At 36.7% G+C, this 21,683-nt stretch overlaps 1 long non-coding RNA gene across 4 annotated transcripts in view; it reads right to left on the bottom strand.

Annotated features, from left to right (window-relative positions):
• Positions 1 to 17,881, bottom strand: part of LOC106042330 (uncharacterized) — a 47,733-nt gene extending 29,852 nt beyond the window's left edge. Inside the window, exons 1-2 of one of the 4 annotated variants that reach the window (XR_010827647.1) lie at positions 16,368 to 17,881; positions 11,358 to 11,399 (exon numbers count right to left, since the gene is read on the bottom strand). This is a non-coding gene — a long non-coding RNA (uncharacterized lncRNA). The remainder of the gene's footprint in view (positions 1 to 11,357; positions 11,400 to 16,367) is intronic. The other 3 variants (XR_010827649.1, XR_007159742.2, XR_010827648.1) reach the window with 3 other exon arrangements.
• Between the last annotated feature and the right edge of the window lie 3,802 nt (positions 17,882 to 21,683).

Genomic DNA, 21,683 nt, shown 5'->3' with positions numbered 1-21,683 from the left:
GATGTCAGTGTCCCACATCAGGCCATTTAACTATGCAGTCCATGCTACTGTGTCCCAGTGTCCCAGTCAACTGTCAGTACCAATATAATCTGAAGTTCAACTCTACTGACACATTGACTAAACTTTCTGCAATGTTTGGTTACCCTGTAAGATACCTTGATGATATTCATAGCTAGGCTTTAAATTCTATGTTAAATTTCTGATGACACTGATGATACTTCAGTTAACCAAGAAGTTACATCTTTCTGTCTTTTGTTTATTCTTCAAACTTCAGTGCTTTTGATTTTTTTATTATTTTATTTTATTTTATTTTATTTTATTTTATTTTATTTTATTTTATTTTATTTTATTTTATTTTATTTTATTTTATTTTTTTATTTTATTTTATTTATTTTATTTATTTTATTTTATTTTATTTTATTTTATTTTATTTTATTTTATTTTATTTTATTTTATTTTTTTATTTTATTTTATTTATTTTATTTTATTTTATTTTATTTTATTTTATTTTATTTTATTTTATTTTATTTTATTTTATTTTATTTTATTTTATTTTATTTTATTATTTTATTTATGGGGCCACAGCACACCTAAATCTCAGTTATTTTTCTCCCCTATCTTCCCATTCATCTGGCACAAACTAATACTAAATATTCTATTCCCATATGCTTTGTTTTATTCTTAGGAGCCAAAGATTTTTTTTAAAACATGTTTACCCAAATCAAGTGTCATAACTTCTAGACCTATACATAAAAATCTCCCCATTAGCAATTCAGCAAGCATACATTTCTAGACTATATGGTGTTGTTTGATAAGACAGCAGGGAAGAAGCTATTTTCTGATTTAAAGATAGTTTATCTTCTTTGACAGTTTTCATGCCAGTTTAAAAATAATGTATCTTGGAAAATACTGGCTTCTCAAATAATGAACAGATTGTGGTTGGCAGATAGAGTATCTAAATATTATTAATGTCATAACTTTTTGTATGTTTATCAGGGACAATTACCATAAATTAGTTTAGATGTTAACTTATATATCACAAAGTTAAGCCTTAAACAACACTGCTTGTATGGTGCTGACAAGGTATAGATAGCTACTGTTTCTTCTGATGCTAAATGTTCAAAGTGTCAAAGAACATTCTCCAGAGACAGGATTGCCGAAACCGATATATTCTACTGGTCATGTGCATTAGGGCTATTTCAAGGAATGTGCTGGTGCATAAATGAGTTCATTTATGCAAACTTCCTTTTCAGTATCTTCTGTCTGATCATTTCTCTAGCCTTCTCCAAGCACAGTCAAATTTAGAACGACAGAGAACTCAGGTATAATGCATTTTTTAGAGCATTTAAAAAGCCAGTGAAAAATCATTTACATAACTTGACCTGAACGATTTTTTTTCTGATAAATATTGCTTTATTTTTTGTTATTGTTGTTCACGAATTATCTCAGATCAGATTAAAACAGCCAATACCAGCCATGTAATCATTCTTTTGTTGTTGTTGTTGTTGTTTATTTCAAATCATGAAGCCTTTGAGAGGCTTGCATTAATTAGCAGCACATATTATTTCTGGTTTTCTTATGCTGAGTTGTATATATTTCCCTATGTTTAAGATTAATCTTTGAATTATTCTGTGCCTGTCTGGTCACAAAGTGGCAATACTTGCCATTAAGTTACTCCATGCCTAAAGACACAAGGGAGCTCTACTGCAACTGGCTAATATCTCCTTGAATTGTTTATAAAACTTGTGGTGTTGCTGGCTCTGCTGTCTTACACAGCCAGAAGCTGCTGGAATTCATTAAGGCTGCCATGTGAGATGAAAGCAGCCAGCCTTCATGTGCTGGAGCATGCAATTCCTTGGTTTCCTGCACATCTGCATGTCTCTGACTAGCAGTGTTCAGACCAAACAGCTACCAGATCTTTGCATAAGGTTTCATGGACTGTTTTAAGATTACTGAAGACACCAAGAAGCTTGCATGTTCTCTTTTGAAGACTGCAAATTGTTTTTAGTGAGAAATACTGCCTACAGTAATGCTGCTGCTGTCTCAGCTGTGGGCCATATTTTATACCTAATGCCTCACATTTGAAAGGTCAGGTTAAGCATTCACATGTAACTGCAAATATATTTTGGTTAAGGAACAATTGTTTAATGAAAAGTCACAGGGGTCACCAGAGATACCTAAGAAGTTCTTGTACTTTTGTACGGCTCAGTATTGATAAATTTTATTGCCAGTTTGGATGACAGCACGTAAGATTCTTCATTAGGCGGTCAATTCATGGGTGTCTGCCTTTCAGACTGGGATGCAAGGACGAATTAAATGGACACGAAAAGAGTATCATCATTCCAAGGTATGAAGGTTTTTAGTGGTTCTTCACAGCCAACAGAGACAGCAAAGGACTCTCAGAACCACAACTGCAGTTCTGTCATCATGAATGGACATCCACACTTGGGACCCAGATATTCAAGCATTAAGTGTACGACAACCCATCACTAGATTGAGCACAGTTTTCAGAGAAAGTAGTAGCTGACAGCTCATAGTTTGTTGATATTGGAATAAGAAGAGTCACAGTAGCTCCCATACTCTGTATTACCAAGAGCCCACTTATGTGGTTTCATGGAGATGGCACAACACAATGAAACTAAATGCATCAGGAGTCTCCTTGATCCCCACGCTCTCGTACACACATGTAGCTGTTTTCCCTACAAAGATACTTAAATCTGGAGCTAGCTTATGAAGAGTATAGCAGTTGGTAGCATAACTTGCCCTACATCAGAAAAATGATGTAATCATCCAAAAAAAAATTGATGTAAAGAGGCTAAAGAATCAGATGCTTATCTGGCTCATTTTCCTCTTTCATGAGGTAAGGTCTCCATCAGGTATGTAAATATAGAAAAGCACTGCCCAGTAAAGCAGTTCCTGACAAAGTCTTGTGAAAATCCATACAACAGCTACAAAATATTTTTTGTTTTGTTTTGTTTTGTTTTGCTTTGAGATAATGACTGAGTATACTCCTGTGTTACTCTGATGTTACTCTTATTTGTAGGCCTTTACCTGCCTTTGAAATCGCACTGAGAACAGGATGTGTATAGGCTACAAATGTAAGGGAGAATAAGAAGCAAAGAATACAAAGCACAGAGATGTTGAAAAGTAGCCTGGCACTTTTACCTATTGAGAGATGCTGAACCCAAAAATTACATTTCAAATTTCAGTTGCTACAATATACTCAGCTTCTCCCATTATTCTTAGCACAAACCATCTACAGTATCGCCTGGAGAGTCATTCCGATAAAGCAGCTCAAGCTTAGCCTCTAGAGCTCCCTTGACACGTTTTTTTTTTTTTTTTAAATTACACATTACTACTGTTTTATGTTTGTTTGTTTGTTTTTCTACATGCTTTTTCACCTGTCAACATTTCTTGCCCAGTCTTTGATGTGTTTCTGCAGTTCCTCATTTTTTTTTTCTCTGATATTTTTCTCAGTCTTGTTTTACTGAATGATATTTTGATCTTGGAGCATTATGGTCCCGATCCAAATTAATTTCCATGCCAGTTTTTCCTCAATCTCATTAGTACTCATTATCATTTCTAAACTGGTTACTTTTGATTAGTCTTCTCTGTGGCTTTTTTTTTTTAATTCCTGCCTGTATACTTTGCCTAGATTGATATTTCAGGGTATTTTATTCATTTTATTCAGCTGGCATTGTGGGATTTGTGACTTCTCTCTTTTCATAAGCACAAACTGAATGATTTTATTTACCCTTTCTTTAACAATTAGTTAACAGATGAAGACATTCTCTTGCTTTAGTTTCTCTTCCAAAGTTACACATCTTTAATTCATCTGTTTCTCTGCTATATTTTGGTTTCTCCAAAATACTTTTACATTGACTGCTATCACATTCTTTCTTTCCCAGATAAATACAATCTTGACAAATAAAGCTTCTGAAAATTGCCCAGACTGACATCACACTCTTCACTATAAACTCTTGCTCAGATTAATTTTTTTTTCTTTATATGAAACTATAAGAAAAAGTCTGTAGTGCAGTTATGAAAGAATTATTTGTTAGGAGAAACACAGACAAAATCTGGAAAATGAGATGGGTCTTGGTTCAGCTACTGTTGGGCAAATGCACTGCTGTTGCCTACACCTCTAGCAGATTCTAACTAATGTCCCATTTTAACACCCAGTCAGCATTTGATACCAGATAATTTTTTTAAATAGTCGTTAATTAATTGTTCATGTTCTAGATTCTATAGAGAAATACAACATCTAAATGCATTGGCAAGCTTTTCTTCCAGTACATTTTCCTATTATACTTTATGATAGAATATTTGAGTAAACAAGTTGGACTTGTTAGGAGTTGGATCCTTATGGGTCCCTTCCAACTTGGTATATTCTATGATCCTATGATTCTATGAAGTTATTTGCTTTCTCCATTTTTTCCCATAGAACTACCTTTTCCATTTCTTTCTTTATCCTTTTCTGCTCACAAAGTCAGCTTCAAAATCTGTTCCAGCCTCTCCATAATATTTTGTCTATGTAATCTATTTTTCTTGTGCATTTTCATTTGCATTAAAACAAAACAAAATAAACCACCAGTAAAGTGATCCTACATTCTTAAAAGGAGCACTTGAATCAGATAAGCTCATCCTTCTTTATTTCATTTTGCTGTCTTTTATCATCCACAGTCATCATCACCTTGATATTATTTGGTTTGTCAGCTCATTTGGAGAGAGACAGACTTTTCTGTCTTCCATACAACATCTAGTACCTACTGGAATACTGCTGTTAAATGAGAAAGCCATCAGCCGGTGACTGCATGGTAGTAAATAGTTTTCTAAGTTATTTTCTTACTCTGTGGAAAAGCAGTAATACTTGTAAAGACAGGTTGTACTGTTGACATTTTCCTGAAAGACACCAAGGGCTAGGAGATGACATGTAAACTATAGACAAATCTACTTTTCTTGTCTAGTTGAAATCTTTTATAGTATTGTCATCCCTAGTGGTATTTCACCAATACTCTTCCTCTCCCATGACAAAGCTGGGCCAGGAGAACAGCTGATTACATTTTCTCTGCCCTAGGGCTAAAAAAGGAAAAAAAAACAACAACAACAAAAAAAAAAACCACCTAGCAACAGGGTAACCAAAACCTTAAACTTCCATTTGTTTTCTATAAAAGACAATGGAGAAATACAAATGCTTTAATTTTCACTGCATTTTAATTAGGTATGCCTAACTTAAATATGCCTGAAACACATTACTGGAATATTACTATAAATAAGAAAAAAAAGAAGACCAATTTCTCTAGGTTTTTTTTATTGAAAAAGGTAGGGATTTTCCTCAGGAAAATTCTGCAAAATACAGCATAATAAATACTATAAGAAGATATTGTTAAGCTCTCATGATGTTTTCTGTTCTGTTCCATATTAGCCATTTCTTTCTAACTCAGTTAAACTTCAGAACCAATGAAGGGAGTCATTTTATACGCAGTGAAACCCTTGGCACTGAATTTACAGATCATCTTCCTCAAAGGTTCTTCTTCCAAATCAGAATTTCAAATGGGTTCACATTAAAGACTGAATTCAAACTGGTGAGATTTCCTGTAATTAACTGTGATAACACAGGGGATGTTGAATGCCCTTTAAAACAGAGTGGTAGGGTTGCAGCTGCCTTTCTGGGATGTAGTACAGTTTAGGCATTGTAAGGTACATTATGATTTAACACAGCAAAAAACACTTTCAAAAGATTGGCATGTGATGTGGCAAAACTCAATCAGAAAAACAAACATATAACTGTTTTCTTGTGCTTGGTGCTTTTTAAGAGCACCAGAAAACACATTGCCATTGCTACAGTTTGGCTAGGAGTTGCCTAGGACATATTTGAATTGTGCTAACTATGAATAAGGTTTACAAAAAGACAGAAATAACATCTCAGCTTCCACTTAGTGTCTCACAAACAGGAGACTAGCTATGAAACAAAACAGTCTAATTACTGATTATGGAAAAATGATTTCTTTACCTTGCAGCTTCCAACTCCCCTGCTTAAAACAGATTACCCTCAGTTTATGCTTCAGTCTTACCAAATTCAAAACTATTGCCCTTCTTTCTGATTTGTGGCTCCCCATCCAGAATGAACAACAATTTACAGGATTAACTTGCAATTAAAATGATAGGTGAACTTTTTTGTTCTATCAAAGAAGCACGGAGCTGTCACAATAAAATCTGCAAATACCATCCGCAGGGAGAGCTAGAGAGTACATTGAGAATTCAGAAGTAAAAGTAAGGAGCTCACACAATATATTTGCTGCCATTTAAGCCCAGGATACCCTGAACATGAATCTTTAAGAAAACTGTCAAAAAAGAAGGTGTATCTGCTGCAGAGGCAACCTCACAAGATGGGAGCAGGCTGATAGTAAAACATAAACTATCAACAACAGATGGATTAATTGACCATAATGCACTGTTCCATTAATGCCTAGGGACAGCAGCAATGCCTTGAGGAAATGCCTTGAGGTTCTTACTCTAATGATGAACTGTGGAAAAAGTTTCTCTCCTGCATTTTCCTCACAGGAGTATCCTTCCCTGCCTCAGGAGGCTGAAGAGAAAATGAGTTATAATGGTTGGCTACCATTTGGAGTGAAAGGTATCAAAAGAGATACAAATTCTAAAGCTCAAACTGCTTTTTCTAGCCCATTTTCAAGGCAGTCTTGATTAAACTTATGTGGAATTTCTAGGCACTAAACTCCAGAGTGTTCTATGTTTTGTTGAATATATAAGTATATATATATGTAAAGGATTATCAATGTTGAGGCAACAATGCCTTCTTGTGAGAGAGGTCAGTCAAATTCATAGAAAAAACATTATGCAAATTCTTTTCCTTAGAATCTAGAAGTAGTTTTTTCTTACTTTTCTTACTTTTTGGTTGTTTTTTTATTTGTTTGTTTCTTTTGTTGTTGTTGTTGTTGTTTTTTCAGGAGGTATTAAGGTATCGTCCCTTCCATTAGTGACTGGGTTAGTGGTTTAAAAGAAGTGATGCCTAAGACTCTGCTCTGCACACCTGTCAGTTTGACCATTTACTTGAAATCAGGAGGAAACATGCATATTTAAGCCAGCACTAGTATCTGATATGAAGTTAACATTGCTATGCGGATTGAGAGAAAATAAAATTGAGGCAGACAATGTCTCAATTATGCACTCAGCCCAGAAGGATATCTAAAATTAATTTTTCTCTTTCTTTTAGTTTATTTATTTTCTGCACTTCCTGTCCTCAGTCACAAAAATACTTAAATACAGGCTTTCTTTTCTGGGTTGTTTGTCTATTTTTCACTCTCAGATATCTTTCTCTTCCTTGACATACTATCACAGTCATGATTAATATGAAAATCTGCATTTTTTTTTTCTGTTGCATAATTCTGTTTCATATTACAAGAAGGGCACACAGTAGGAACACCAAAAGTCCGATTATGTATTTCAAATAGTTATTCAAATAGAGTTGCACATTGTAATAGTTTTTTTATTTAAAAAGGGGACAGATATATAGAGACAAAAATAGACAAAAGTCTACAAAATAATGTAGTGGAATGAAATAGTATTCTGCCTTGAAATGCTTTGCAAGTTCATTATCCAAAAACTAAGGAAAGTTTACAAGAAATAAGCTTCCCAAAGCATCAGAAGTTGTACCTGCAACATCTTATAAAAACACTTTGAAGTGAATCACACAAATAGAATTTTACCTCTTTCCACTTATAAACCTGGTAAAAATAGCAAACCACATATCTTGAAACCTTCCTTTGGCATTAATTTATTGTGTGATGAGATTATTTTTTTTTAGTTTGAAATTGAAAAGAAGAAGGAGGACGAGGATGAAGACGAGGAAGAAAAGAAGAAGAAATGACAAAGAAAAGCATGAATATTAGAAACTGTTGCAATTTCAGACAGTCTGACCATATTTTTAAAGAGTCAGACAAACCCTGAAATGCATTATCCCTTATCATTCTGCTCTTTCTTATAATCTATCATTGTGACAAACACACAATCTGTCTTCATTTTTCTGAATGGTGGATATTGCCTGCACCCAAAGAATCCTCAGTCTGCCAAAACAGCAAAAACCAAAGCATCTGTGGGAAAGATTTCAAGCATAGATGAGTAGGGCTGCCGTAGCTGCATTAAGTGCAGAGGGGAATGTATGTGCACCTGCTAAGAACCCTGGAACACTCTCCCCTGTGGGGAGGCAGGGTCCTCTGTGCCATCTCCAAGTACACCACTTCTTTCACATGTTGGCAGGCCTGCAATATATGCTGAGAGCTCTTTGTCTCAACTGAAGTGTCCCATGCTCTTTCTCTTTCTCCATTCATTTTTTTCACCTCTTCCAGTCTTGTTGATCTTCATAGTAGTAAATCATTGATGGGGAAAAAAAAAAACAAACAAAAACAAACAAACAAACAAAAAAAACCAGCACTAGTAGAAGTAGGGAGTCTGCATGATGGAAAAGAACTAACAAAGGATTTGGGAGAACATGACAGTAGGCTCTGACATGGAAAGATTAAAAAGGTGGAGAAATAAATAATCTTTTTTTTTTTTTTTCCCATCAACTTTGAGATCTTTCCTTTAATTCCTCACTCACTCAGCCTTCTTAACAGGATACTAAAGTATATCTTGCATGTCACACCTAATTCATTACAATTTATTCACGAGCTATTTGGCTTGAAGGTCACACCCAGAGAGTGGGGCTCAATGGCTCTATGTCCAGGTAGAGGCTGGTGATGACTGGTGTCCCTGAGGGGTCCACCTTGTGACCTGTGCTGTTTAATATCTTTATCAATGACACAGACAGTGGGATCAAGTGCACCCTCAGCAAATTTGCAAATGACATCAACATGAGTGGGCAGTTGATACAACAGAAGGAAGGGATGCCATCCAAAGGGACCTGGACAAGCTTGAGAAGTGGGTCCATGTGAACAGCATGAGGTTCAAAAAGTCCACGTGCAAGGTGCTGCACGTGGGCCAGGGCAATCCCAGACATGAGTACAAACTAGGAGAAGAACTCACTGAGAACAACCCTGCAGAGAAGGACTTGGGGGTTCTGGTGGACGAAAAGCTCAACATGAGCCAACAGTGTATGCTTGCAGCCCAGAAGGACAACTGCATCCTGGGCCACATCATAAGAGGAAAGGCCAGCAGGTCTTGGGAAGTGATTTTACCTGCTCTAGGGAACCTGCTTTGGCAGGGGGTTTGGACCCAATGATCTCTTGAGGTCCCTTCCAATCCCTACAGTTCTGTGATTCTGTGATTTTCTCTCTACTCTGCTCTTGTGAGGCCCCAGTTGGAGTGCTGTGTCCAGGTCTAGGGCCCCCAGCACAAGCAGGATGTGGATCTGTTAGAGCAGGCCCAGAGGAGGGCCACGAAGATTATCAGAGTACTGGAGCACCTCTCCTATGAAGAAAGCTTGTGAGAGCTGGAGATGTTCAGCCTGGAGAAGAGAAGACTCCAGGGAGAGCTCACTGCAGTCTTTCAGTACTTAAAGGAAGATGAGAATGACTTTTTACATGGGCTGATATTGATAGAACAAGGAGGAATGGTTTTAAACTAAAACAGGAGAGATTTAGATTAGATGTTAAGAGGAAATTGTTCATTGTAAGGGTGGTGAGGCACTGTAACACGTTGCCCAGAGAAGCTGTGGATGTCCCATCCCTTGAGGTATTCAAGGCCAGGCTGGATGGGGCTTTGGCCAGCCTGATCTAGTGTGTGGCATCCCTGCCCACGGCAGGGGTGTTGGAACTAGGTCATCTTTAAGGTGCCTTCCAACTGAGTCATTCTATGATATGATATGTTTCTATGATATTAATTGTCCTCTAGGACACCAGTCACTCCTATGGGAATATATTTTTTTCTCATTCTTCACAAACAATCAGATGCACAAATGAGATAATTTTATCCATGGTAGGAGTGAACATGGCACATGCATACATCTTCACAAAAATCCTTGTGCACCCATGCATGCATACACATGCATATACATTTGATGAGAGTAATTGCATTGTTATTATTACATAACCCAGTGTCAATTTGAATTAAACTATTATAGCTCAATGTACACACCCAATACTTTTAATGTATTGGAATCTAAATTCTCAGGCAAAAACTGCAGTTAATTAAAAGCCATTAATGTTTTAAATATTTTGTCATAGTTCATAGAGTTCCTAATTTTCCTTGATGATCTATTTTAATGGTTCATGAGTTATTTCTTCTCTTATTGTTTCAATTTTTAAAACATGGGATAAAGAATTTCCAAAACCATAAAAACTCTACTCTGATTTTTCAGCTTGTTGCTCTTAAGTGTCTATGATTTAAGCATTCAGAAGTATTTGAATGTCTGAAGGGGCATCTCAGTTTTCAAAACTATAAATGCATGAAGTACAACTGCAGCATAAGCTGAGATGTAGGCAGCTAACATGTTTATGCATTTTTGCAATTCTTGTTACGGTCAGGTCAAATGCTTTTGTAATATAGTCTTGTGAAGTTAACTTTAGTGTTTTTTGTTTTGTTTTTAAGAACCAGCACAATTATAGGGCCTATCAGGAGATGATGAATGTACAACTCATGATCTTACGACACTTATTCCTTGTCCAAATTAGGTATTTCAAATTTATTACTTACAGTTTTCAAAAACATAGCAACCTTAAAGATTAGGTTGCTTTTCTTCTTTATTTATTTATTCTGTTATTACAAAACACTCATCAATGTTGTGTCAGACTGCTATGCAGAAAGTGATATACAAACTACTAGAAAAGCACTGGTTTAAAGAAGATATCAGACATTTGTACTAAAAGGTCAATTATTTCAGTGTTCACCTATTCTGAATAAAACCAAAATATTCTAATTAAACTATATTGCAGTAACATCAATGGCTAAAGTAACTACATGTTATTTTCAGTTGAGCTTTACAAACTTAAAACAAATTGATACTCACATGACACGTCTATGTTACAGACAGAAAGGAAAACTTTGGTTGTCATAGACAATTTCAAAGAAAAAGTTAATAAAATTAAGCTGTCCTCTTTCCCAATATTGTAATGATTCTTACAGTTCTTTCTGTACATTCTTTCTACACGTTTCTGTTTCCAAGAATGTTGGAACAGATCTGAAATACAGTGGGAAGGGAAGGGAAGGGGAGGGAAGGGGAGGGAAGGGGAGTCACAAAAATATTAAGACTGGTAAATAAGGGACTATCAAGAAAAGGAGGTCAGAGGTGGTGTGACCTGTTGAAACTTAATATGGTTTTGTGCACTCATGCATTATGAGACATCCTTTCATTACATACTGGTACCCTGAATAATGTACAGTGTGTAATGAACAAAACTTACCTGTACAACACCAATTTCTTCTGTTACAGAATTCAGCATGTGCTGCAGTGAATGGGAAAGACTGATGTCATAAAAGCAGTGATGGGAAACTCAAAGTTGACAGAAAAAAAACATTAAAAAAAAAAGAAGGAAAAGTAAGTATCAAATGTACATATATGAGAAGATAAATACATGTTGGGGAAAAACATGTGTCTGACATGGCTTAAGAAAAGAGAAAAGAGCTTTTAAAGTATCCATGCAGTAAATAAATACCATTAATATTTTAACAGAGGAGATCATAAAATTGTGAATAATGATGCAGAAATAGTAGAGCCAATACTTCTGCTCAGGATTTGGAAACAAGCACAGTGCTTTACAAATATCTCTTTACAGGGATGATAGTTTTTTCAATCCATTAATAACTAAGGAAAAGTATTAAAGAAAAATATATTAGAATTAGGCAGTTTTACATCAGCAGTCCTGTGTAACTTTCACACACACATTGTTAGCAAGATGTCTGAAGAATTTTGTGGACTTTCCTCACTTACATTACATTCTGAGATATCAGAGGCACTGTGGAGGTTTCAGAAAATATTATGAATGCTCCAATGGGAAAATGTGTTTAATCATATTATGCTGGGAAAAATCATGGAAAATCTAGAATGGAATTCTATCAATTAAAAATTAAATGTGAGAAATATAATCAAGGTCAACTGATACCATCTAAGGGCAAAAAAGCTCTGGTAAATCAAATCAGATTAAATCTGATTAAATTAAATTTGTAAGATTAGAGTTCTCACTGGTGAATTTATTGCACAAGTATAACATTTATGAGGCTCTTGACTTCATATCTATGATTCTTTCATTAAGAAATTAAAATTACACAGTACCAGGAAAGCATTCATTAAAAAGAACAAGAATTAGATAATTGATTAGTTGAAAAAAAATGGCGGTAAATAAACAGTATTAAACGGGCTGTTTCTAGACGTAAGTAGTATAAAAACCTACATTGCTAAGCATAATTTAGAAGCACGCATTAAACAGAACTAAAAAAGTAAATGACCATTACATAAGAGTAGTAGACAAAGCTAAGGCCAAGGAGAGACCAGCTGTGGAACTGACACAACACGCTTTTTCAGAAATGAAAACTCTCTTCCTTCTCTTGCCCCTCAAAATGCAGGTCATATCTATACAATGAGAAACTATTTCCTGATAGCAGCAAATCTGAAAAAGAAATTCAGAATCATTGCAGACAAATAAAAAAGTGTTTCCAGAAAAACACAGACATGATGTAGGTTAATGCAAACCTCAAAGGAACCAGAAGGGAGGAGGAATAATGAAAAGCAATGGTGATTTTATGCCTCTAGATAGAACTGGTGAGATTGATGCTGGCAAACTACCTCCTGTTCTGAATACTGCGCAGAGTTCATTTTTAAAATATCTCTGGAAAAAAAAAAAAAAAAACACAGAGCTGATACGGGAAAAAAAAATAATACAAAATTATTCCAGGCTGCAGAAAATTCAGGTGAGTGAGGACTTAAAAATATCAGTCCATTTATCTTATATATATTTATATATATATATATATATAAAAGACTGACAGGCAGGTAGCTTGATTACAGTGTATAAGCAACCTCACAAGGAAGTAAAGAACTCTTTAAGGGGATAGATAGAAACCAGTGGATAGAAAAGGAAGGCAGACAAATTCAAAATAGGAATAAGATAAAAAATTTAACAGTGTAGGTGATTAACATCTGGAACAAACTCCCAAAGGGACTGGTAGATTGCCCATTACTTGGTGCTCTCAAATCAAAGCTAGGCACCTTTCCAGAAAATGTACTTAGTCTGGAGTCATTGTTTGAAATTTAATGTCATGTAATGTACAGGACATATGTGACTAGACGATCTAATGGTCTCTCTTCTGGCCTTGAAATCTGTCAATCAAAGATAAGGCTGTAAAATATTGCCAAACAAAATTGGATTTTATCCCTCTTTCTACCACACTGCATGCCTAGATAATGTCTAGCAAATCACTTGATTCAAAATATCTATAAATAGTTGCTAACAATTTACTGTTTGGTACTTGGATCCCCATCATACAGTCTTGTATACTGATGCTTACTAGCATAACCAAAGTTAGCGAGAGCAATATAGGGAGCTGACAGGGTGCCACATACCACAATCTGAACACCAGCCTCTAGGAGTTCAGAAATAATTGATCTTACCTGTTTGCCCCTCATGTAAATGGCACATTCCCTCCCCATCTAAGTTTTAGGAAAATAAACCAATATACATGAACATTATCACACTGAATATCAAAGAAAAGCCTACAAGAAAAATAGTGATTTTCATTCTCACACAAAAGTGTCAACAGAGTTCAATAAGTAAGGCATGAAAACATACATTTCATAATGAAGTATAATGACAGAAGAAACATCCAGTTAGTTTACAGATGGTTTCAGTCAATGAAAAAGGCAAGGAATCTATGGATAGTATACAGTCACAAAGAATATATTAAAAATAAGACCAAATGCACCAAAAAATTAAAGTTATATCACTTTACAGAATTATTATTATTGTTGTTGTTATTATGTTGTTGTTGTTGCTATTATTTGGCAGAAATATAGCTCCATCTTTGGTGAATTTCACACTGCCTTGACTGTAATTGGTTAAGTGGCCTCTCCTCCAAGTCTGCAGAATTGACAGGAGAGCTATAAAAACAGAAATATTAAATGGACCCAACTAAGCTGCCTGGGACAAAAAAAAATGTGGTCTAACTATTCCCAGTACAACACCATAAAGAGATAAAAATTACAGAAATTCAGGTACAAGATGTTTCAATAACATAGTACCTGATGACCTATGCACCTTGTGGCTGTAGTTGGAGAAACCTCTAAGTCCTCCTGATAAAAATCCTATAGCTCTTGGATACACTGCTGTGGATAAGTACAAGACCTGAGGGGGCACCAGCTACCTCTCATGATGCCTTAAATGTTAAAGCAGGGAAGAGGAATATTAGCCCACCATCATTGCTCTGTTTGAACAGCACATAAACTGGCAAATTGCCACCTGCTTTTCCTTGAATATACTTCTTCTGCAAAGCTTCAGGTGATGGCTAAAACATTCTTTTGCCATGCTTCAGTTCTAGCCAGAATACTCTAGAGATCAACCTTAGCTTCCCAAAGGGTAGTTAGGATGCATATGCATAAGCTAATACAGGTTTACAAAGACCATTAAATAGATCATGAGCTAATGAGCAGTGGCTTCCAACCTGTTCAAACAAGGGTGTATGGTAAAATCTAAACTGTTTTCTCAGCATTTGTTTTTGTCCATTTTGTATGCAGATAAAACTCAGGCACACAAAAGTTAAATGAATTGCTAGATCTTACATGGCAATTTAGGGGCAGCGACATGAAGAGATTTAAACATGGTGCAAGTTTTAATCAAACTATGAAGGAAGAATTTGCCTTTTACTAAATTTGGGGACAAACTTAATCTGCTTGCATTTAACTGTCATGTTAACAGTTAAGCTTAACCATGTAAGGAATTGTCTATAGGGGAAGATTTTGCTTGCATCCTGTGCTCATGCATCTTACCTGCCATGTCCGCTGATATAGATGTGAATTTAAAGTTCATTGATTTAACTCAACTCTTACATAGATACCAGTAATATAATAAAATTGCATTATTTTCAGTCAGCTATGTTTTCTAAGTCTGCAAGTGGGTGGGATCCCATACAGCTTCACCTGAAGACAAACATAAAAGCTTCCAGCAGTGTTCTCTAAAATTGATTCTGAAGTCATGGTAGTATATCTCTGTCTATCCTCTTGTGGGTGAGTTTATTGCTGCCATTTTATCAGGAAATCAGATGTTTAGGAGCCATCCTTATAGGGACAACAAATAATAATAATAATAACATCCAAAAATATCCAATTTTAATGCATATACTTGAATATTCTTGCTGAAATTGCAAATTGTGCTTAAGAAGCATTCTGACAGATCCCAGGTTAGTTGTTCAAGTTCAAATCTCCTTCAACTTCTCCCCTGGAAAACCAATGGTAGATGTATACAAGGAGTGTAAGAATGAGTAAGGATGGTCCTGTAGCCACTTTTAAGAATAATCAGTCAAATTATGGCAAACAGAAAGAAGTGTACAGACAACACAGGCTACTAGTGCACACGGTACAATGTGTGGGTGACACCCACAAGAGTGACAGCAGGGAAGGCTGCAGCTCTTTTCTTGCTTACAACCATTCTCTCATTCCCCCTCCTCAAAGAAAACAATGGAGAAAATACGATGGAAAGGGCTCAAGGTTTGAGAAAAGGATAGGGAGATCACGCAGCAATCATCATCACAGGCAAAACTGACTCAGCATGAGGGAGGTTAATATAATCTATTGACTATCACTAGAAGACTAGAACAGTGAGAAACTAAAAACAAAAATCACCTTTCCCCATCCACCCTTTTCCACCTCCTCCCCCCAAGCGGCGCAGGGGAATGGGGAATTGGGGTTGTGGTCAGTCCATAGCACTTCTCCGCCACTGCTCCTTCACGGTCCCTCTCTGCTCCTGCTCTACATGGGGTCCCTCCCACGGGATGCCGTCCTTCCCGAACTGAGCCTGCGGGGGCTGCCCACAGGCAGCAGCTCTTCAAGAACTGCTCCCACATGGCTCCGTACCACGGGGTCCATCCATCCCCCAGGAGCAAACTGCTCCAGCACGGGTCCCCCACGGGTGGGCGGCAGCTCCCCCCAGGCCCCCTGCTCCTGCGTGGGCTCCTCTCCACGGGCTGCAGCTCCGGCCCGGGGCCTGCTCCTGCGGGGGCTCTCAGGGGGCCGCAGCCTCCTCCAGGCCACATCCACCTGCTCCACCGGGGGCTCCTCCACAGGGCGGCTGCAGCGTGGAGATCTGCTCCATGTGGGACCCATGGGCTGCAGGAGGACAGCATGCTCCACCAGGGGCCTCTCCACAGGCTGCAGGGGAACTGCTGCTGCGTGCCTGGAGCACCTCCTGCCCTCCTGCTGCACTCACCTGGGTAGCTGCAGGGCTGGTTCTCTCTGATTTTCTCACTCCTCTCTCCCAGCTGCTGTAGCACAGCAGTTTTCTCCGTTTCTTCAATCTGCTTTCCTAGAGGCCTACCCAGCGTCACTTCCTGGCTCAGCTCTGGCCAGCAGTTGGGTCCATTTTAGAGCAGCTGGAGCTGGCTCTGACATGGGACAGCTGCTAGGCCCGGCTCACAGAGACCACAGCTGTAACCCTTGCTACCAAACCCTTGCCACATAAACTCAATACATTAGAATAACAAAAGCTTTTCAACTGGTTCCACTGCAATCTCAGTGTTCAAATACCATCACTTATATCACTGAAATTTTCCTAATGCGGGAGGGTGGTCATTTGTTTCGTTCCTGGTTTTTATGGCTTGACGGTGTTTGTGGCTTTTTATAACTTGACAGTCTTATCTCTGCTTTTATTGTAAAGCAGTATCTGTACAAAGTGCATTTGATGGGCTAAAAATATGTCTTGGCTAATTTTTTTACAGTCAGTATCACAATACCTTGAACATTTTCTCACATCTTGGCAGACTTTAAGAGAAGACTAGGCCCACAGTGGAGCTGACAATACACCAGTTGTTTTCTCTGCTAATTTAGGTCTCTTCTAAAAGATATTTTAACCTCATTTGTTACAGTTAATTAAGTCTACTTGTTCGTAATGATCATCCCAAGACTCTTGATGGCAATATATAAAATGACTGAGGAATTCAGGTGCCAAGTGTGAGGTTAGAATTAGAAAGCATTCCCTTAGATCTCCATCTTTTTTTTTTTCAAAAGAAACTCTTGAGAAGATTATATGTATGTGTTTAACTACACGTTTCTATGAGGCATACCTGTGAACATATCCAACATACCTAAACAATTATGTATTTGAAAAGGCACAAGATAAAATTAGTTGTATCAGCCATCTGGGTACCACAGAAACTTCCCTTCCTATTTCCTTTACTCCCCTCCTCCCACATGGCCAAAGCCAGAAGGATACATATCGCGGTTTTTCAATCAAAACTTCCCCAACTCAGTAATTCAGTCCCCTTTCGTCTATTTAGAATACATTACACCAAGGTAGAATCAGCTAATTTCATTCTCACTGCATCTGCTCTCTTCTGTTGCAGCTTTTCCATTATTCCTTCTATTCCTTCATTTGTTTCCTTTGTCCCATAACAGGTGCCTTATGTGAGGGATTTAGCTATTAGAGGCATAAGCTGCAAGATGACACAAATGTAACATTTCAAGATCAAATAGTAATGACATTATGCAAGAGACTCACATGACATTTTTTTTTTTTCCTAGCAACAGCATGCACACATAGCACAACTTCAGTGGCTGAGCCCAGAAAAAAAAAAAAAAAAAAAAAAGGATATATACTGTCTCCTACCTTTTCTCTAGCACTTAAGCATTGAACTACCTAGTTCCCCCTGTTATTCTGCCTCATTCATCTATAAAATGACATCATGCATCAGAAAGAGAAAGAGATGAATTAAATTGGAATTTCTAATAAAGTAAGTGGTCCCAGTTTCCTGGTATTCATAATTTTTACTTCCATGGCAGTTGCAGTCCAACAGCAGAAAGTGGAATCTCAGAAGAATAAGAAAGTCCTTTATTAGGAGGGATAGTGATATTTTATATGAGGCAGCCACCATGTACAGACATAGTGAGCTTGCTCAATATAAGTAAGAGGGGAAAAAAAAAAAAAAAAAAAAGAGCTCTAGTGGCCCTTCTTGCCTTTTTAGGTTGTTGCAGTCGTGATGTGATAAAACCTGCTCATGTGGGAATTAAACACATAATCTTGTTATAAGAAATAACATCTGGTTTGCCTTGTTCTCAGGTCTCAGAGGGTTAATTTGTTTGCTTTTGTTCAGAAATGGAAGAAAGACCTGCATTTGAAACAGCAGGTGGAAAATTATCTTCTGGATAGTTACAAAAGTAGCTGTAGTGAGAAATCACTCAAAAATCCATGTTTCTGAGACCTCAGTGTGCCTGGGTATCTTGATCTGCCAACAAGTACTGACAGGCTGCAAATGCACTTGGCTTGAGACCTCCCTCTGGAGAGCACAAGTCATCGTATAGTTCCTTCACATATATCAATCTTTGTTCCTTAGTCTTTGGCATGTTACATTGCATGCATAGCCCCATAGCAGTAAAGGCATGCCCTAGGGAACAGATGTGTTCAGCGAAGGATATTAAAAAATCCTCAACTATTTCTGGAGATGCAAATTCTATGTCTATTACTAAAGCAAAGAAAAACAGTGAAAATGGGAATTGGAATTTCAAAGACATAACAGCAAGTGTTGCAATGCCAGTACTGATACTGTAAACCTACGTAGAGCAAGCTGGTGAAAAGCAGAAGCAAATACAGCGGTCAGATGTACTTCTTGTTTTTAAATTTGTACACTGTTCTCTTTTAAAAGCTAAAGATACATGAAAATGAAGAGGAAGAAGAAACACCAGTGCACATGAAACATATCACCCGCTTATTATAACAATCACCATTTTAATACAAATGGAGATTAAATAAATAAATAAATAAATCCAAAACCTATGTAAACTGTTCAGAGGAAAATAATTCCACCTAAAGCTCTGTCTTATTGAGCTTAGGAACTACAGCAGCTGCAGTATTTATTTAACTCTGTATTTTCAAATAGTACAACAGGTTAGCCAGACAAATGGTGTCAACATTGGGTAACAGCTCACCTGCTCAGCTGTCCACTCATGGGACATTGCAGAATTCAGAGTGCTCTTTACTTCTTTGCTATGTTTGTGAAGGCATTAGTAAATACAATGAAAGCTGATGTGTGTGTATATATATATATATGTAATATTTTGTTTGTTTATTTGTTTGTTTTTCCTCTTTGATAGGATGCATTAGGACGTTTCTTACCTGCCTGTTCTGACTGAGGCAATGTAAAATATTACCTGAGTGTGAGTGTGGCTGAAGTTTTGAGGTTTTCTTGTTTAGATTCAGTTAAGCAATGCTGCAGAAAGAAAAAAAAAGTACTGCAAATTTTGGTGATGATATCGGCCCTTCAAAATGAAACAATTTAACTGTTGTTTTTTAGTAAGGCTGGTAATCTTTAGGGTCCCAAATTTAAACTCTTTAGACTTTTCAGATACATTAAATAATGCATCTACTCAAAATATCACACTTCACACTTTTGTGAATAAAAAGCTCCAGACAATTCCAAACTCTGAGATTTCTGCCTTAAAGAATTGTTGCATTACCTCTGCAAAGCCTTTCTCATGATGAAGCATGCTTTTCATGCTCTCAACTTAAAAATAACAGCCTAAATAATGTTTCTCAAACTCTGTAGTTTGGCACAAAGATACAGTACAGAATGGATGCAGAAAAAAAAAAAAAGAAGAAAGAAAGAAAGAGAGAAAGAGAGAAAGAGAGAAAGAAAGAGAGAAAGAGAGAAAGGAAGAAAGAAAGAAAGAGAGAAAGAAAGAGAGAGAGAAAGAGAGAGAGAAAGAGAGAAAGAAAGAAAGAAAGAGAGAGAGAGAGAAAGAGAGGAAAGAAAGAAAGAGAGAGAGAGAGAAAGAGAGGAAAGAAAGAAAGAGAGAGAGGAAAGAAAGAAAGAAAGAAAGAAAGAAAGAAAGAAAGAAAGAAAAAGAAAGAAAGAAAGAAAGAAAGAAAGAAAGAAAGAAAGAAAGAAAGAAAGAAAGAAGAAAGAGAAAGAAAGAAAGAAAGAAAGAAAGAAAGAAAGAAAGAAAGAAAGAAAGAAAGAAAGAAAGAAAGAAAGAAAGAAAGAAAGAAAGAAAGAAAGAAAGAAAGGAAGAAAGAAAGGAAGGAAGGAAAGAGAGAGAGAAAGAAAGAAACAAAGGAAAGAAAGAGAGAGAGAAAGAAAGAAAAATGAAAGAAAGAAAGGAAGAAAGGAAGAAAGGAAGAAAGGAAGGAAGGAAGGAAGGAAGGAAGGAAGGAAGGAAGGAAGGAAGAAAGAAAGAAAGAAAGAAAGAAAGAAAGAAAGAAAGAAAGAAAGAAAGAAAGAAAGAAAGAAAGAAAGAAAGAAAGAAGGAAGGAAGGAAGGAAAAAGAAAGAAAGAAAAAGAAAGAAAGAAAGAAAGAAAAAGAAAGAAAGAAAGAAAGAAAGAAAGAAAGAAAGAAAGAAAGAAAGAAAGAAAGAAAGAAAGAAAGAAAGAAAGAAAAAGAAAAAGAGGAAGAAAGAAAGAAAAAGAAGAAGAAAGAAAGAAAAAAGAAAAAGGAGTTCTAAAGCATTAACAAAGGAAAAACAAATAAGCAAACAAACAAAAACTAGCAACATACAGAATAATAACATTACTAATCTTTAACAATAAGTAGCATTGTTTGTGTCCACTGCAGCACAAACCGTAGACAGGAACCTACACCTGAAAGCTGCCATGGAGAAAGCCTTGAGGTTGCCTAGATTAAAGATTTCCTTTTACAGGTACAAAATTAATCTGTTGTTCAAGGGCAAAGAATAAAAATTAAACAAAGCTACAGGTAAAAAAATTGTCAACTATGGCCAGCCACTGCCCTGCCCATTACACAATCAGGGTGAACAGAACACAGGCTGGGACACTCCCTGCCATCATGACTGTCCTGATCCCCTTTATGGTCAAGTATAAGTCTGAAAAAATCCAAGCACAGTCACTTCACCCTTGTATCTCCAGACAGAGCAGATGGCTGCAACAAGAGCAACACTTACCTTGTCTTTTCCTTCAAGACAGCAGAAGCAAGCAGCAGAGCCCCATACTAGAGTAAAAGTCAAACAGCTGCAACTGTTTCATATTACCTTGTACATAATAATAATAAACCAACAAAACAAACAAACATGATGAGGTAGTCTTAGGGGTTGCATGAGGCAGGCATTTTTCAGAATGATATGGGTCGATAGAAAGGTGAGAAACAAGGGCCATTTCGCACATGAAGACTGACTGGCCACAGTGCTATATGGATATGATCAGTGCATTTTACAACAAGTTGAGCTCTCTGCAATAAAAACATGATGCAGGCTACTAGTGTACTGTTAACACAGAACTGTAAATGCATTTTTCTAAATTCAGCTATGCCAATGCAGTCCCATATTGATTTTTCTACATCATGAACAAAAACCATAAGCATAAAGCTACACAGAATGTTTTTGCAATAATAGCAGATTAAATAAAGGCTATTTCTGGAATTTTTTGCATGTTACCTGTGCTACTTACTTGTTAGTACCAAAGTAAACAATCACAGTAATTTTAATCTGTATGAAAAAGAAAATGATGAGAGTGTAGTGGGGGATGACTATACAAGGAAAACGTTTGCAGAACAGAAAAATTTAAAAGATGACAAAGTACAT

This window comes from Anser cygnoides, chromosome Z, assembly GCF_040182565.1.
Source record: "Anser cygnoides isolate HZ-2024a breed goose chromosome Z, Taihu_goose_T2T_genome, whole genome shotgun sequence".
Taxonomy (NCBI): Eukaryota; Metazoa; Chordata; class Aves; order Anseriformes; family Anatidae; genus Anser; species Anser cygnoides.
Note: the sequence above shows the minus strand (reverse complement) of the source record. Positions and strands in the feature narration are given on the sequence as shown.